Here is a 20,490-nt window from a genome sequence, read left to right on the forward strand (position 1 = left end):
ACAGCTTGGTCCTAGAGAAGGAGATATAAAGAGAAATGTGTGATAGTCTCATAAAGTCCATTAGAAGGTATGGATGTGGCCTTCTTTTTCTAGTTTCTTCAAATTACTACCTGGAAATTAAAAAAAAAAAATGTGGTGTCTTTTATGCAAAAACTTTTTTAAGAAAAAAGGAAAAGGGTCAAGTCAAAAGGAATAGAAATTCATAGTAAACAATGTCATGTCATAATAAATGATCATTTGTGGTCCTTGCCAAGGACTATTTGAAAGAAGTGGGAGAATTAGAAGACATTACAGGAGACAGAGAGACCGAAAAGAGCAGAGGAGCCAACTAGTTCATAAAAATCTTTTTAGAAGTTTGATTATGAAAGGGATGAAGAAGTAAACAGCAGAAGAATTAGAAAATAAGGCGTTTTTTAATGGGAAGTGCTTGATCATTTTCATACTACTTTTATTCACTGAGGGAATATGTGTTGATTTTAACAAGTTCATCAGTCGAAAGGAGACTAATGGAAAAATTGATATTCCCTCCAGAAATTTCCTATTATCCCAGCCCCCTACAATAATCCATTCTTTATTGTTGTTACCATATTTTAACATGGCATTGTTTTAATTTTCTCTCCCCTAAAGTGGGGATAATATTAGTATTGACATAAAATGTTGGTGAAGTTGACATGTGCTGTTATTTCTTGGCAATTGGACCTGTGACTGGTTTTATACTCTCAGATTGATGCCCTGATGTGGTCTTGTTCTGTTCTACAGCACAGATGTGTGTCTCCATTTTTTCTTGGGCTTTTCCTTTATTGGCTTCCATTATTTTCAAGATTCTGGATGTACTAGCAGAAGACTGCAGGAGAGAAAAGCAGTCAGGATAGTTATAATTATCTTTCTCTTTCTCTTGTACCCGTGCCAGGTCTCAGCAAGAATTGCCTGCTAGTAAGACCCACCTTGCCACACTGTACTTCTAACTTTTAGGGTGATAGTAGAGTTCAACTCTTCTCAAGTTCTGGATGTCTTACTATCACCCATTTGGTTTGTCATGTCTTTTATCACTTTTGTCATGTTCCTTCTATTAAACTACCTGACATGAGCTCTCTTCCTGATTTTACCCTGATGCATGGCATCATCATCAATGCCGTCAGAATGAATCAGTAAACAGGAATTCGTTACATCTGGAAACAAGTGTCTCAGAAAGTCAAAGATGGAGTTCAAAGCTTAGGAAAGAAGAGAAACCTGCAGCTGTAAGAAGGAAAAACATCTCCTTATTAAAAGAAGAAAAGGAAGAGGCACCTGGGTGGTTCAGTCAGTTAAGCATCGGTCTTCAACTCAGGTCATGATCCCAGGTTCTGGGACTGAGCCCTACATTGGGCTCCCTGCTCAGCGGGAAGCCTGCTTCTCCCTTGGTCCCTCTCTCTGCTCATGCTTTCTCTCTCTCTCTCTTTCTCTTTCAAATAAATAAATAAAATCTTGGGGGGAAAAAAGAGGAAAAGGAAGAAAACATTAATAAAAAGCCAGGTAAAGAGTCAGTCTAGTTTATTTTGTATACATTTTGTTATTTTTACATAATCCATTCATTCTGCACATGTTTGAGGCAACTGAGAACAGAGTATAATTGTATCTTATCTCCCACTAACACCTTAGCAAGGTAGTGAGTCTCCAGGGAAAGATGACAGAATTGTGTGTTTATGTAGAGAGAGCCTTACAAAGTGTAACAGAGCTCTTCAGGTCCCAGAGTGCACAACAACAGCAGAATAATATTCATGCCACACAAAATGGGCCAAAAATAAAAACAGTTTCATGGAATTTCCAGATATATTGAGGCTTAATTAGGCTCAAATTTTCCCCAAACACAACACTGTGGGAGCAACAACAAAATTATTTCTCTTGGCCTGAGCATGGTTCTACAGAAGAAAAGAGATTTGCTGAACTTAATGGACCAGATGAGAACCAGGAATAACATAGTAGTAATCTGTATAGAATGACCACTGAGAAATAAGCAAGAAAATGAGTGACTCAATAGAAGTCAGTGTGAACACAGCATAGTTAGAACTAGATGTCCATCACACCCCCAGTGTTTGGGACTATGTAAGACCCACAGAATCTTGACTTAGTATCTAGAAAAGGAAAGGGAAGACAGTGAATTAATCTGGGTTACAATTGGGTTAGAGGAATATGTTTGTGTAATAAGAAATTATATGAAGTACTTCATTGAATATTTAAATGAATCTATTTTTTGGTCAAAACAGAGAAAACCAAAATAGAAAAAAATATAGCCCTATTTTTAAATTCTCAAAGAATGTTTTAAAGAATTGTTTGAAAGTCTGAAGTCAACAAAAATATTACTTTGTGTGAATGAACACATAGCATTTTGGTCATTTTGTTGTTTTCTTTCATTTCCCCACATATTAAAAGACAAAAGTCTATAAAGGCATATTTAGTTACAGAATTTTTTGGAAATAATTTTTTCAAATATTTTTATATATTTTTAAATGGGGAAAAAATAGAGATATATATTTACATAGGATCAAAACCATAACAGGTAAAATGCAGGAGTGGGAATTCCCATGGTGCCTATTCTTCATTCTGTACTCAGTAACAAGACATTCTTAACTGAGATTCCTCAGTTTAAAATTATTTCTCCTTTGTTTTCTCAATATCTTCAACTGGGTGGCAATGTGGTAAATTAAAATAATAATTTAAACTTTACTTTTGGGCCATATTTATAATGCAGTTTGAAGTCACTTATAAGCTTTCTTTACAAACAAAGATGAATTTTTACTTGGCATTTAGAATGCATTAGCCAAAATTTATTTGTTGTTTTTCTTCAAAGAAAAAAATAATGGTATCCTCTCAAGGCGTAAACATGACGATAAGGTGAAAGGATTCATGGTTTGCTTAACAAATTTCTCATGAATTTGGATTATTTAGGAGATATCTTCCAGGGCTGAGCATTTACATTGAACAACTGTAAGCTAATTGTGAATTGCTATAATGTATTTGACAATATCCATATAATAGAAATTAAGTTTGAGTTGAAAAAGAAACCTGATAATTGGTAATATAGTTTTTTATCTTTCATTGCATGTGACAAAAACTATAGTATTAGTGGTTAAAAAAGTATGTTATCTTTCTTCACTAAACATGTCTAGTCTAGTAAAAAAGATTGAAAGCAAAACTTTCACTGACATAAAACACAATTAACTAAATTTCCCAGTAATAAGATTCATTTATTGAAAATTTTAACACTAGACCATGCCATCTTTTTGTGAACATCATCCCAGCTCTTCTACTCTACAGGAATTACTCTGTCATCGCTCAGTAAACTGGAAAATTCTCATTCACGTTTATACTTTATATCTATGTATTTATATGTCTAAATATGTTTTTTCACAAAAGGAAATTGCCCAGATAAGGAATGTTTTTTCATCCAACCTAGATTTTTAATAAATATTTGTTTTCGCCATTTAGGAAAAGAGAAATAAAAGAATCTCACATGGTAAGTAACAAAGTATCACTTTTATGATAAAATGCTGACCTTTTATAGAGTTGAATGTGAAATTTTCATGAAATTTTAAGAATGGGGCATTGGGATACCACACAGTCCACTAGATGTCCCTGGTTTATTATCCTATGTCATTAGAGACACTTCTGTAAAAACTTTGAGAAACACATGAAGGACCTCAATGCTTTGGTTGCTGATTTCACATCCTTTCAATAATTCAGTAACTTCGCCCAGCTTTGTCCTTGAGCCCTTACTCCTCATAAATTTCCTCTTACTCTAAAATTAAAGACTTATGTCCTGGTCCCAGATCAAATGAAAATTGCCAGAAACTGGCAAGTAGGGTCACCTGTTAATTCATAAAGGCCGTCGTGGGTCCTTTGCATCTACCTGGAGATTATATCCATGTCTCTTCTTCCCTTTGCTTTCAGTAACCTGACTATCAAGGGAAACAGAAAAGAGCCTTCAAAATGTCTACTGGCCATGTAACAATAATGGTGTGGGGTCAGTGGTAATATACAAAGCACTGGGAAATGGTGAAAATATAAATATGATAATAGCTATAAAGGACATAGAGAACCAAAGGACAGGACTCTGAGGATGTCTTTTAACTTTACAGTCAAGAAAGAAGGATGTAGTTTCTTCTGCAAGAAGTTTGGAAACAGAAATAACTTGGAATGTGCCTTTATCTTGCTTCTCAGATCTCTGCTTCCATTAAAGGATAATCTTTGGATTATTAAGCTGGCATTTATAAAATCCAAAGACCTTACTATGAACTTTTATATACTTAAACATTCTCTGGGCATGGAAAAACAGCCAGACCTGTCAAATACGGGGGAGGGGGGGCATCTCCTTCTATTACTGTAGCAGGGCTTGGTACCTCAGCCTCCTTCACATTCATCTCCATAGCATTTTGCAAAGCCTGTTTATGAAGGAGAGCACTACAGGATTTCCTGCAGATTTCATATTCATTGATTTATTAACTGATCTCTATACAATGGTTAATACATCACCACTAGTGAGAACACAATGAATAAGTACCATCCTATAAATTATCAGAAAAGTCATTTTCAATATGAAAGTAATAATCTTTTATTAAAGTCTACACAGACCTGTTCTCTCTTACTAGTAGATAGTGCACTCACAGAAGTTGTAAAGTAGTGTCTGAAATACTCTCTTAGGGTGTTAAATATTATTGAAATCCAGGAAAGGATCAAAGCAAGTTCAGTTTTATAGGGTACTTTTTCTTAAGTTTCATTAACACAGAGCCAAAAGAACATAGATCTTGCAACAAAATGACCAAAATATTCATTATAAAAAAAATCATTATAAGTTGATTCTAATAAATGGTACATTTTTTAAAGAAAGTACATTAGGCCTAAAGAGGGAACATATCAAACTGTGATTTTAATAGAATTGTCTTTGTTGATATTACAAATATAACAATATATTACTGAAGGAAAATACTACCTAAATTAACTTGAATCACTTTATTGATATTGTATACTTCACTCTTCACCAAAAGAATGATAATGTTGTTTATTTTGTTTGTTTGTTTGTTTTTTTCCAATTTATTTATTTTCAGAAAAACATTATTCATTATTTTTTCACCACACCCAGTGCTCCATGCAAGCCGTGCCCTCTATAATACCCACCACCTGGTACCCCAACCTCCCACCCCCCCGCCACTTCAAACCCCTCAGACTGTTTTTCAGAGTCCATAATGTTGTTTAAAAAGTTCATATAATAATGTTGCTCTAGTTAACTTTCTGCTATTTAAGCAAATAATGGTTTATTTTTTACACTTTAAAAATTATATTTTATGTGAAAAGAGTTCTATTCTTTAAATATATTTACATCATATAGAACTTCCCAACAGTTCAAAGTCTCAATGTAAAACTTCGATGCTGAAAAGTATTTCCCTGGTTTAATATATCTGGTAATTAGATATTCACAACATAGACTTTTATCTTTCTATCTCTCGATTTACCTTTAATGTATTATTAACACTACCTTATTTTTCCTTTTGTTATATAAAGAAATGAGATATGTAAAATATATTTGCATTTTCCAATTCAACATTCTAAAAGTTATCTGCCAAATTATAAAAAGTTAAAAATGTTCTCAATTCCTAAATCACCAAAATATTATGATTTACGACTGTGTTCATTATGTGGCCACTGTGACAACATGAACCTTTTAATGACAACACTAGTTCACATCATCATGATACACCTTGAACCATACAGAGCAGTCTTTTCCTTGCCATGTGACCTTTAAATAGTTTTCATTTTTGTGATTCATTTTATCATGAGTTCTTTGGATTTTTTAGGAATTTGGACACTTGAGAAAAACAATTTCCTTCTTAAGAACATAAGAATTTTATTTTTTCCAAATGAAATTAAAGTTTATGGGTATCTATTTTCTCTTTCCTTCTTTCCTGCCTTCCTTCCTTCCTGCCTTCCTGCCTTCCTGCCTTCTTGCCTTCCTTTGGACAAAATTCTCAGAGAAGCCAACAATAATTATATAACATTCTAGTTTACTTAATTAATGACTGTGTGAAAATATTTTCTCCTACTTATGTATCTTCCTACATATTTCTTTAAGTAAATGGCACTTTATGTGTAAGTTTAATATGCCTGAATGTAATAGTTATATTTTAATTTTACTCACTCTATTAATAAGGGATTCGCCAGAGAAATAGAATCAATCAATACCATATATACCTTTATATCTTTATCTATGCATTCATCTATCTAAAGAGATTTATTATAACAATTTTTCACACAATTATGGAGGATAAATCCCACAATATGTTGTTTGCAAGCTGGAGACCCAAGAAAGCTGGTGGTCTAAGTCAGAAGGCCTGAGACCCAGGAGAGCCAATAGTGAAAATTTCTGTCCAAGACTGAAGAATTGAGATACAAGGAAGAGGATGATAAAATTCCCAGTCCAAGAACAGAAGAAGACTGAAAATCTATCCCAATGGTCAAGCAAAGAGCTAATTCTTATCTCCTCTGCTTTGATGTTGTTTTTATTGTTGTTCTACTCATGCCCTCAATGGACTGGATGACACCCACTCACATTGGGGAGGCCAGTCTACTGTATTCAGTCTACTTATTCAAATGCTAATCACATCCAGAAATCCCCCCACAAACACAGCAAGACCTAATGTATAACTATCTGGGCACCCTGTGCTCCAGTCAGATTGACATAAAATTAACTATTGCATCCACATATTTTTTCTATGTGACTTTTTTCTCCTTTAGTATTGGTAAAAATATAGTTACCTAATAAAACCATGTCAAAATAAACCCTTCATAATTATTTTCTCTCCAAACATGTGTCTCAATTCCTTCCATTACACTTTTTATGTTTTCATATTAGAATTAATCAAGTATATTATAGAAATTCAAAAGTATGCAAAGTACATTAGTAAAATTATGATAAGTTATATAATCAATATATCAATTAAATTTATTTCACATTACAAAACCTAAGTATAACCTTCTTAAATAGATGAATTATATTCATTTATTATTTCAGTTAAATATGTTAAAAATGTTTCTAAGTGTTCTAGATCCTACATGATGACACTTGTAATGCCAATATAGAACATGTATTTCCTCATAAAATTAGGGTTAAAAAGAGGTAAACATAAACAAAAAACAATAACCTTTTTTCACACCAGGTAATACAGAAACTCTACTTCCTTCTAAAGTAGATTCCTTTTTCAAAAGTGGGATATGTAATTTATCAATTATTCATTAAATTTTCACCAAAATTCATGTGTTCTTTGGTTAAATAAAGAAAAAATGTAACTAGATAAAAGTGGATTTTGATGTATTTCTCAGCTTTTTTTTTTGTTTGTTTGAGGATAAACCACCACACTGTGTATTTTTCTTTTCTTTCCTTTTCTTTCTTTCTTTTTTTCTTGGCATGGGTATAAACAGTTACTCTGGTAAGGCAATACTTATCAATTACAATTTTATTTTTTTTAGAATTAATTTCTAATAATCAGTATTTCTTTAGAAATATTTAATATAAATGATATTTGTAACCACTGTGACTTTATTTTTTTAATTTTTGTATTTTTTTATTATGTTATGTTAGTCTCCATATAATACACCATTAGTTTTTTTATTTAATTTTATTTTATTTCTTTTCAATGTTTCAGAAATCATTGTTTATGCATGACACCCAGTGCTCCACACAATACGTGCCCTCCATAATAACCACCACCAGGCTCACGAAACCCCCCCATCCTTCTCCCCTCCAAAACCATCAGTTTGTTTCTCAGAGTTCACAGTCTTTCATGGTTTGTCTCCCCCTCCAATTTCCCCAACTCACTTCTCCTCTCCATCTTCCAGTGTCCTCTGTGTTATTCCTTATGCTCCACAAGCAAGTGAAACCATATTATAACTGGCTTTCTCTGCTTGACTTTTGATGTAGTGTTCCATGATTCATTATTTGTGTATAATACCCAGTGCTCCATGCAGTATGTGCCCTCCGTAATACCCATCACCAGGCTAACCCATCCTCCCATGCCCTCTCTTCTGAGACCTTCAGTTTGTTTATCAGTATTTTTAACTTTTTGAGTACCCTCCACACTTTTGCCAAAATGGCTGTACCAGCTTGCATTCCCACCAACAGTGTAAGAGGGTTCCCCTTTCTCCACCACCTCTCCCATATTTTTTGTTTCTTGCCTTGTCAATTATTGCCATTCTAACTGGTATAAGATGGTATCTCAGTGTGGTTTTGATTTGAATTTCCCTGATGGTTAATGATGAGTTCTTTTATTGTTCTGTGACATTAAAGGCCCAGTTCTCTATAAAGTTTAATTAACTACATATCATTCACACATGTAGATATGCATCTTATAAATAGATGCCACTTCATAAAAAATATAAGCAAAAAATATTAAACTAGAACTAAAATGTTATTTCTCGACTACTGATTAAGTATTGTTAAAGGTTTTGTCATATTTCTGTAGATTTTTGTAAGTTAAAAGAAAACTTAGACAAGATATGTGTCTGCTTTCTTCATTACACTGGATAAAAAGTGACAGAACAATTAATGTCTGGGCTTTACTTCTAGTAAGAAGATATAAAAAATAATAATAATTCAGTAGTATGAGTGATTCATTTTCAGTCTAAAATCCAAGTAGTAAATTAATCCTTCATTTTCAAGGGGATTTCATATATTTTGCCCTTGGTTCCTGTTAAGTCCCCCAATAATGGGTCCGTGATCAAAGGAGCAAGACTGATACAAAAAGCTTTATTTCGCGCCAAGCATCAAGAATCAAACCGACTGGCGGGGGCTATCTCTTACAAAGAGGTAACCCCTCTCTGCCGTACAGACTAGCTTTTAAGGGCAAAGGCCATGTTGTTGGGCCTGGCCATGCACAAGTGGCCAATGAGATTATAATACACAGAGAAAGCTGCACAGTCATGCTAGGTCACACACGGGTGGCCAATTGATTTACAATTTACCCTAGTAAATATTTGAATTAGCCTATCACCTTGGTCAGAATTGGTGCCCAAAAGGCGCCCAAAAGGCGCCCAAAAGGCGGGACCCACAATCCTTGGTGGCTAGGGAGACAGTATGCATGCCCCACTGATTGGATGTCTCCACCTGGCCTGGCCCACCCTTTGTTACCTGGAACTGGTTTCCCAGGCTTGCTTTTAAGTAAGTTCCCTTGGGGGAGGGGGTGGTGGTGGTGGTGGCAGGGTCAGTTTAACTTTTACTGCATAAACAACAAAATCACTGTTTACCCGGCTAAATAGGCCTTTACAATTCCAAAAAAAAAGCTTTTATTACTATGGCCAAAAAGAAGAGATCAATATAGAAAAATAAATATAATGAATGATATAGGATCAAAATCTAAAGGCTTTTTTTTTTCTTTTTGTTTTTTAAAAGTCTAAAGTATTTAATGCTGTCGCAGAGAAAGAATATTCAGTCCCCTTCAAGATCTGTCTAGCTGGACTAAAATGAAACTGACTTGAGATTAACAGGAAAAAATAAAATTTAATAGTATGCATATGGGAAATCCATATAGGCTGGAAATTCCAAAGACAGTCGGGCAAAATTAAGTATATATGCCACTGTAAACTAAGGAGTTGGGCCTGGGGCCTGTGACTGAAAAAGAAAGGAATGTAATACTTAGAAAAGTTTTTTTTAAAAAAATGAAGATTAAGTGTTTGGTAAACAAATGTTTGCTGGGCCACTCAGGAACAATGAGACATAGAGGAGATGGATCAAAAAGTCTTGATTATTTCCTCTCTATCGTGTCTATGTTATATGGTAATATAGTTATCCATGGTGAACTCTCTCTTTCTGGAGCAATTCCTCTATCTAAATTCTTTTTAGGTAGTTGAGGAGGAGGTAAAGAGCTTTTTCTGAATCTGCTGGGTTTTGATGCTATTTAACTCAAAATAGTCATTATTGATGTAGGAAAGATGTTCAGATCTGATGGCCAAGAAAGAATTCTTGAGATATTTTCAGTGAGAAAAATGTGGTTTTAATAAACCACATGCCCAGGGATCATGAGGAGTGGCCCATTATATACTTTCAAGTTGGGAGGGAGTTCAGGATAGCATAAGCCTCCCAGGTATTTTGGAAGCAAGTTTTCCAGGATTCTTAGGGGGTTAGCTATTGTTAGGAAAAGGTCATTTATCCAGTCATGAAACTTCAAATGCATATCAGTGGGTCATATGCTTGGAGGATGACTGACAATGTGTATTTTGGAGGTTAGAGATAAAGGACGTTTCCAAAGGAATTTTTGTATGTTAAATTAGACTTACAGGATATTGGGGGTCAAGCCTAAGATTTCCTTTCGCTCTCAGCAAACTATTAATGTGCAGGCAGCTCTGTTCCTAGAGGAATGACACTCTGCCCATTTCAAGGATTTATCAATGAGGTCTAAGTCATAAGGCAAATTAATAATTTTTCTTCAGTCTTTGTTTCCCATATCAATTATACCAAAATGGCTTATCTAAGGGTAGCCTGTCTTTAGCCCTTAGAATGGCATTGATGCCCCCACAGATTAACATATTTGGCAATATTGACTCTACCGAAACTGAATCAAGCATAAACTCATGGATAGCATATTGGACAGGGTAGACACGAGAGGCCCTACTAGAGGGAACTATGTGGGCGGGCATCAGGAGTGAGATAATTGCCTATAGCAAGCAATTGACTATATCACTTCAGAAAGACTCATCACAATTAAAAGCTATTTGGCAAAAACCATGGAAAATCTTAGCCAAATCAGAATAAAATTTATTTCCTTCATTTATTAAAACTTATAAGTTGACTATCAAAATACAGTGAATGATGATTTCATGTATTTTGTATATTTAGTCATAATAATATATTAAAGATGCATAGTTTATTTTAAATATGAATAAAATTTTATTTTAAATATGCATAGGTTATGATTGATTATTCTCCATAAATCTGTTTGTTATCTACAAAACAACTAAATTTTTTTAAAAAGTCTTTACAAGTGTTTATTTTTTTAAATTTTTATTTAAATTCCAGTTAGTTAACATATAGTATAATACTGGATTCAGGTGTACAATACACTGATTCAACACCTCATACAATACCCAGTGCTCATCATAGTAAGTGCACTCCTTAATCCCCATCACCTATTTAACCCATTATCCCACATACCTTCCCCCTAGTAATCATTAGTTTGTTGTATACAGCTAAGAGTCTGTTTCTTGGTTTGTCTTTCTCAATCTTCCCCTCCCCTTTGCTTGTTAATTTTGTTTCTTAAATTCCCCATGTGAGTGAAATCATATGGTATTTGTCTTTCTCTGTCTGACTTATTTTGCTTAGCATAATACTCATAGTTACTTAGATCCATCCATATAGTTGAAAGTGGAAAGATTTCATTCTTCTTTATGGCTGAGTAATATCCCATTATATATATAAATATATTAATATATTTAATTATAACATATAAATAATATATAGTGGATATATATCACATTTTAATCCATTCATCAGTCAATGGATACTTGAGCTGTTTCCATAATTTGGCTATAGTAGGTAATGCAGCTATAAACATTATAAATATTTAATATATAGATTTTTTACTTAAAACAGTTACATTTAATAAACCCATCATAACTTGAAAATATCTTAAGTTGAAAATGCATTTAATACACCCAACCTATGAAATGTCATAGCTCAGCTTGCTTAACTTAAATGTGCACAAAACACTTACATTTGCAAATGGTTGGGCAAAATTATCTAATACAAAATCTATTTATAATAAAATGTTGAATATTTTATGTAATATATTGAATACTGTACTGAAAGTAAAAAACAGAATGGTTGTATGGACAAACAATGAAGCTGCTATACATGTTGTCAGTTCAGATTAAAGAATGCACAGTAAAAGTCCTGTTGCCCCCAGGCATGCCTGGACCATCTAAGGAACCTGTAGGAATGCAACCCCACTAGCTTACAAGTAGTTAATCAACACTACATTAAAGATATAATAACGAGATGTACCTGATGAAATCTCTAACATAAAGAGTAAAGAAAACTCCATGGACTTTCAGATTCCAAGAATTTTGACATGGAAAGGACCTGCAGGGGACCAGATGAAAGCACCAGAGCACCTGCAAGCAGGACTGCCTGAGCCTCGAATCAACAACATCTACTTTCTCAGGAGATACCTGCCCCTAATTCTGCCCTTAAAAACTGTCACTTGCAAGCCATCAGGAAAGATAAGACTTTAAGAGCATTAGCTCTTCATTATAATGTGTGGTGCCACACCAATAAATATTCTGTCTTTCTTCACTGCAAAATCTCATGGCCAGTTTTTATTGGCTTGCTATGCATGAGGTGGACAAACTCATTTGGTTTAGTTACAAGAATGTCTGTAGGTGTATTGGTCATTCACCCTCATAATCATGTGACTGACTGGGAGCTGTAGCTCGCTGTCCCTGCCCAATATCAAGACAGAGTATTGGGCACCTTGTTGGCTCAGTCTCTAAGCATCAGACTCTTGATTTTGGCTCAGGTCATGATCTCGAGGTCTTGAGATTGAGCCCCACATCAAGCTCTTCACTCCATGTGGTCTGCTTGGGATATTCTCCCTCTGTGCCTCCCCTGCTCAAACTCTCTCATTCTCTCTTTCTCAAAGTAAATGAAAGCTTAAAAAAAAAAAAAAAAAAAAGAGGACTATACACATATTACTAGCCCAGAAAAAGGTCAAATTTCAAAATTCAAAGTACAGTTTCTATTTAATGTGAATTGGCTTCACACCATTGTAAGACCAAAAAATTGCAAGTGGAAATATTATTAAGTTGGTAACTCTCTGTATATGCAATTAAGTTAAGTTTATTACGAGTTTTTAGGTCAAGTGACCCAAAAGAAGTAAGTGGCACCACTTACAAAATTCTGTTTGGGTCCCTTATGATGTGGAAAACAAAGGCAAAAAGAAAAAAAATTAAATTCCCTTACTACTTACAACCCATTCACAAGTCCTTGAAACAGGCAAAATGACCTTCTGGGAGCTCAACTGCCTCGATGCTTACACTTTCTTAAGGGTGAAAGACAAACTTAGCCCAACCCTCTAAGATCTATTAAGTCTACTTTAACATACAAAAGTTGCTTTGGAAATTTTCTTTATCTCTGACTCCCGAGAGTCAGAGGATGTTGGCAAAAATCCTGGCCCACTAATATACATCTGAAGTCTCATAACTGAGTTTTTACTAAACAGTAATAAGTGGCATTTGCTTAATAATAGCTAGCCCCCTCAGAATCCTGGAAACCTTGTTCCCAAAATATATTGGAGGTTTGTACTGTCCCTACCCACTTCCAACTTGAAGGAGTATAATTCTCACCCATTACAACCCCAGTGCAGCTCTTACTGCTCATAGGTCCTCTCCATTTGCTTTAACAAAACCATCTTTTTGCACCAAAGACATCTCAAGAATTCTTTTGTGCCTGTTGGCTCCAAACCCCAACATTTCCTACATCACCTTACAATGCCTATTTAAACAATATGATTTATTTAGGTTAAAAAACAAGACTGTGTAAATAATAAGTGAAAGAGAAAATGTGTACAGACACTGATAACAAAAAAGTATAATTATACTCAAGCCTAATTATTTCTTTCTCTACCCCCCCAAAGTAATTATATTTTTTTTCTTTCTTCCTATTTAGTCTCTCCAAACTGATGTTACTAGTGACACCACATTACACAAAACTGTCTGTGAAAAGGAGAAAAAGTTTAAGAAATCTGCCTTCTATGGTTGTGAATTAGCTACTTTTAAGTAACTATTGACAAAGTCACCAAGTACAAACTGACCAAGTGAATTGTGTTATGTGATATAAAACAAGTAATTCACTTACAGTTCTTTGCCCATAATACATAGTAGCTTGGTTATCAGCATTTCTGATGCCTTTCTGAAAGGAAGTAATATTATATCAAGAAAAAGACCAGATGCAAATCTAGCATTTAATGATCTTATTTAAATGCTCTGTACATTTTCCCAAATAAGTTTTTTTTTTCTTGCTGTAGGAAAGAAAATCAAGCCCAGTATTTATCTCAATAACTTCTTATACAAATTCTCACTTCCTCCCACTCTGGCAAAGTGAAATTAAGATCTTTTAATCACTTTTGCTCTCTTTTCCTAACAGAGAGACTAGGGAAATAGAATTTGGCCCCCCAAAATATGTATTTTTTAGCATAAGTATTATTACTATTTTTAAAAAATTTTATATATTTTTCAGAAAAAGAGACCACACAAGCAGGGGTGGCAGGCAGAGGGAGCAGCAGGGTCTACACTGAGCAAGGAGCCTGATGTGGGACTCAATCCCAGCATCGTGGGATCATGACCTAAGTCAAAGGTAGTCATTTAACTGACAGCCATCCAGACATCCTGGAATAAGTATTATTTAGGCTGGTTATTTTTAAGAAGCAGCAGACCTGGGAGAATCTCTGAAAGCCAAATTGAATCATCCTTTTGTAAGAGACATTTACATGTATCAGGGAAATCTCCATTTGTGAGGGTGTCCTCTCTACCAGGAAGAGAAGGATGACTCCAAATATCTCAAAATTCTTTATCAGTGAAAAAGTCAAGGATTTAAATCAACATAACAACCTTACCCTTATTGGCTGTGTCTTTTTCTATAATCAGTTTCCTCTTTGACCCCAACATCTTTAGTCTTTAGCTAAGATGTTATTTAGGGGGGTGGCTTGGGCTCCTTCAGGAAATTACTGTTTTCTTGAGATTGACAATTTATGTAAGAGATATGCATGTTATTAATCTTCTGTTTGTTTTTATTCTTCTGTTAATCTTTTATTACAAGGTGATGTCTCATCCAAGAAATTAGAACGATTGAGGGAAAATTATTTTTCCTCCCCCAAAGGGTAAACAAAAGCTACATTTGGACCTCCTGCAATTTTATGAAAGGCATTGTCTTTATGTACAATTTAAGGAGTCACTGAATTGTAAAACTATCATAAAATCTTTAACAGTTGCTTTTGTGCTATCGTGGCCATTACTAAACTTATTAAATAGAAATTATTTTAAAATAAAGACTAATTACTAAATAAATTAGAAAACCATAGGGAAGCAAGTGTATAAAAAATCTAAGAAGAAATTTTAGAAGAGGTTTGAGGATACAAGTTTGAACTTATTATAGATAAGTGTACAGAAAATTAAGGAAGAAAAAATAAATTATAAAGTAACGAAGCTTGAAAATGGTATTTCATCAGCATTGCATATCCCGACAACAAAAAGGGTCATGAAACTAATTTGGGGTACTTTGAAGAAATGATAAGCACCTTCCGGTGGGAAAAGATGGATTGTAGAACAGGAGGTAAAAAAAAGGTGACTCAAGAGAGAATAAACACTATGCAAATAAATATAAATGTTATTTGGGGTGTTACAGAAAAATTAAATTTAGAGAGGTTGTTTTATCAAAATTATCATCTATTATATGCTATTTACCATACTAAACCTTAGTGATAAATTGTTGGAGGGGGAGAAAAAAGAAAGAAAGCCCACTATTTATCATCCAGTGAGAGAACAAATAGACATAGAAATAGTCATGCTTAGAAACTAATACTGTCTTTAAAGGAAACTGATATTTTGAGATTATTTTCTTTTAAAGGAAGTTATTTATATTAGAAAATCATGGAACATTTTTCCCAAGAAATTGACTTTTAAGCCAAAACCTCATTAGTGAGTATAAATTAGCTAGGCAAAAGAATTTGAAACACAGAGTAGAGGGAGACAAGTAATGGTGTTGGGTCTGTAATCAAAGGAGCGAAACTGATACAAAGCAAAGGTCAAGCAAAGCTTTATTTCATACCAAGCATCAAGAATCAAACCGACCAGCCGGGGCCGTCTCTTGCAAAGAGGCAACCCCTCTCTGCCTTACAAACTAGCTTTTAAGGGCAAAGGCAATGTGGTTGGTGCTGGCCATGCAGAGGTGGCCAATGAGAGTGTAACACACAGAGAAAGCTGCACAGTCAGGCTAGGTCACACATAAGTGACCAATTGAATTACAATTTACCCTATAGTAGATATTTGAACTAGCCTATCACCTTGGTTAGAATTGGCACCCAAAATGTACCCAAAGGGTGGGGCCCATACTCCTTGGTAGCTAGGGAGACAGTATGCACCCCCAATGATTGGATACTTCCACCTGGCCTGAACCATCCTTATATTTGGGCTTTGTTACCTGGGACTGTTTTCCGGGACTTGTTTTTAAGTAAGCTCCCTGGGGGGGGGGGGGGCTCAGGGTCAGTTTAAGTTTTACTGCATAAACAACAAAATCACTGTTTAACTGGATAGAACTGCTATGGCTAAATAGGCCCTTACAATGGAAAGATATACTTCCAAGGAAAAGAGATGAAATTATAAAGACCTAAAAGAATGACGCAGATCCTGACTGAAAGCCAAGGTGGCTGGATGGAAAAGAGTGGGTGATGATAAGAGTGGAGATCAAGCTAGAAGGACATCATGGGGGCAAGGTCAAAGACTTTTAATTTTATCCTGAGTGCAAAGCAAAAGTCAGTGAAAAGGTTTAATTCAAGAAATGACATCATGTGATTTATATTTTATAATTACTTTGGCTGCCATTAGCAGATTAGATTGGTTAGGAAAAAACGTAGAAGAGAACTGTTATAGAAGGTAAGGCAAAGTGACTAAGAAGGTTTGGTGGAGTGAAGATAGAAATAATTGTTAAAAATTTGAGATATTATTTATGAGACAAAATTTGCAGGATAGGTGTTCAACTATATGTGATTATTGTTGTATTTTCTTCTGTAAGCAGCTGGGAGATGGTGGCGTTATTTATTGAGAAACTGTTACTTATTGGTATTTGTTAATGACTAGAGGTCTTTGAATGTATGAATTGTTTTGAGGTGAAAACAATCTTTGCCCAAAGGATTCAGGAAAAGGTTTTGCCTCCCTTTTAATTGCCTGAAAGAATTTAAATAGGGTGTCTGTTCCAGCAAGAGAACTCTCTCTAGAGATAACTATGAAGGTTATATACCAAGTGTCATAAACTAGAGGGATCCCAGCAGGGACTGTTCAAATTCCTGCCTGTGTTCCCCTGTCTCTGCATGGTATTGCAAATATCTGTTTACCAAACATTTGATCATCCCATCTTCCTGTGAATTATCTTCCTCCCCTTTGTAGTCTCAAATAAGCTAGCCCTTTCTTCTTAGGTCAGAATGGCATATAAACCTCAATTGTCTGTCATTGTGCTTCTCACATAAGTAATTAAATTTGTTTTTCTCATCTATACCTTCTTGGGTCAATATAATTAATAAACGAATGAATCTAGAAAGGCATAGAATTTTTTCCTCCCTACCTAGTGTTAAGACAATTAATTTTGGTCATATTAGGACTGATGAGGGAACAGAAGGCTGCCTGAAGAAAAAGCAAAAGGCTGACAACTTGCAACCTCCCCCCACTCCCTTACTCCTGGGTGGGACATATGTGACATTCTTTAGGAATCTTGCACCCATCTTTTTTTTTTTTTTCCAATTTATTTATTTTCAGAAAAACATTATTCATTATTTTTTCACCACACCCAGTGCTCCATGCAAGCTGTGCCCTCTATAATACCCACCACCTGGTACCCCAACCTACCACCCACCCCCGCCACTTCAAACCCCTCAGATTGTTTTTCAGAGTCCATAGTCTCTCATGGTTCACCTCCCCTTCCAATTTACCCAAATTCCCTTCTCCTCTCTAATGCCCCTTGTCCTCCATGCTATTTGTTATGCTCCACAAATAAGTGAAACCATATGATAATTGACTCTCTCTGCTTGACTTATTTCACTCAGCATAATCTCTTCCAGTCCCGTCCATGTTGCTACAAAAGTTGGGTATTCATCCTTTCTGATGGAGGCATAATTCTTGCACCCATCTTAATGTTAATAACTTGCTAGAGGGCAAAACGACCTTGGCAATGGAAAGGCCTCTGGTATCCAGTATCTTGTATGTTCTCTTTAGCATATGAAAGTTCTATTGAAACCTCCCTTTTCCTTACCTCCCCCCAAGTCCATGGTACATAACCAGCCACCCCTCACGACCACCAGGGCAGCAGTTCTTTCTGCCCATGTGTCCTGTCCCCATGCCTTAATAAACCACCATTTTGCACCAAAAATGTCTCAAGAATTCTTTCTTAGTAATTGGCTCCAGACCTCACCACACCAAACCTCACCTATATTCTAGAACTTCATCAGGACTAATGCTTTTGACATTCAAATGTAGATATATAATAGATTGTTGCTTTTGTGTCCCAAAACTCAAACATAAAACAAGGACTAGTGATATATTTTGGGAAAGGTCAACATATAAATGATTTCTAACAGCATGGGACTATGTAAGCTGGGCAAAGTAATTATTCATCGCACAGAAGGGATAAAAGCACAATATAAAGAACTGAAGATGTATAAAAGAAAAAACACAAAAGAAGAAATGGAAGAAAACATATAATGAAGATAGGAAAAACAGAGCCAAAGCACATATCATGAAACTGAATTAAGGACTATTTTAACACAACAAATTGGTCAAATTTATCAAATAAATGAAACACTCCTAAGAAGTCAAGTTAGACAAAGAAAGAGATATGACCATGCATTTGTCAACATGGAGGAATTAGAGAACAAATGGAATTGGAGTTAATAAAACTTTCTATATTTTTTATGAAGAAAGGGAGCAACATAACATCCCTGAATTACCTTATAAACACAAATGAATTATATACCTTTGTGTATGTAAAGGATGTAAGGTATTAAATATCTCTTTTAAAAAGATTTTCTATGTTTATTTTAAGGAGAGAGAGAGAGCAGGTTTGGGGAGGAGCAGAGGTAGAGGGACAAGCAGATTCCATGCTCAATGCAGGATTTGATCTCACAACCCTGAGATCATGATCTGGGTGAAATAAAAAGTTAGGACTTTAGCCAACTGAGCCACCCAGGTGCCCTTAAACATCTTAGTTAATAAATCAATTGAAATTAGAATCTACTTGGTTTACTTTTCCTAAACTTTCATTTACTTTTCCTAAACTTGTATGCCTGTCAAATTTTTAAAATTCAATCTATTTTTTATTCTATAAATTGCTGTATACTGTTTTTAAAAAACACAACTATTGGTATTCCAGGAATCATAGAGGAAAAGAAAATAAGGATAATATGAATCTACCAAATAGTGGTTTGAAAAAATCAGAGTGACTGTCAGTAAATATTTGAACTAGAAAGATTTTAGACATTTTGAAGTCTATCCCCTAATTTAAGAAATAAGGAAATTAAGTTACCAAAAGAACAACCTATTATCAGTCCAGGATATTGAAAAATATAAAATTACACATGCTGTTCTCATAAAATAACATGAGTTCAATAAATATTAATTATAATGTTACTCAGAAATTAAACTTCTTCTCTACTACAAACAAATGTGAAAAATGACAACACATCATCCAGCACAATTCTTAAACTGCTGATTTCAAAATTGGTCTACCACAGAGAGCAAGTATCTATTTGTCTATTGGACTATTAAAAAAATGCATATTCTTTCACATTTCAGAGAAATTTCATAGGAAGGTGGTGAACTGAAATTTACTAGTTGACTAGGCAGGAATACTCTCTGACTTTCATTCATTGACCACAGGAATGCTGGTGGTGAAACCTGATGACATTCTATGTACTATAGCATTTCAATACAGTGTGCTTCAGTTTGAAATTAGATCTGCCTCTGTGTTTTACTTACCTGTTCTCATGATTTTTGGTCAGATTTACATCTACATTTTGAAGGCTTCTTAGGTGGATCCTCAATAACAAAAAGAGATAATTTATGGAAAAGCACATGTCTGGCCTGGTGAAACATGTCATCATTCTTGTGTTACTTTTCACTTTAATATTTTATTCTCATTTTCTAGCATGCACTTGGTAGTTTTGAGGGAAAAAAGGGGTTAACAAATAAGCCCATTTTTTCCAAAAATGTTAATTTTGGTTTCCACAAATGTTAATTTTCAAAGATTTAGGAAGATTGTTTTATTGAGTTAGGAAGGATGAAAGAAAGGGAGGAAAGAAACACCAGTGTGAAAAATATGTATTTTTCAGAAAATTATTTTAGTGCCCCTTTCTGACTGATCTTTTTTAATGTAATACAAAATAAAACAAAAGAGATTAAACTATGAGATACATATAATGTAACCTTGATCATATAACTTGGAAACCTGGGTTAAAAGACTTGGCTTTACCTTAGTATCTGGATAACCTTGACTAAGTTAGAGAAAGTTCTTTAAATTTAGTTTCCTTGAAGACAAACTGTAGTTAAAAATCCTTATATTCCTCACATTGTTATAAAGAGTATAAACATCTTATAAGCTACAAAATTTTATGATTATCTAAAGTATTTTAAAAATCTCTATTGATTTTAGAAAGATAGTAATGACTTTTTAAAGCAAACCAATTAAAACTAAATATGAGGTAGCTCAAATAT

Source organism: Neovison vison, chromosome 11 (assembly GCF_020171115.1).
Source record: "Neovison vison isolate M4711 chromosome 11, ASM_NN_V1, whole genome shotgun sequence".
In the NCBI taxonomy this organism is placed as follows: Eukaryota; Metazoa; Chordata; class Mammalia; order Carnivora; family Mustelidae; genus Neogale; species Neogale vison.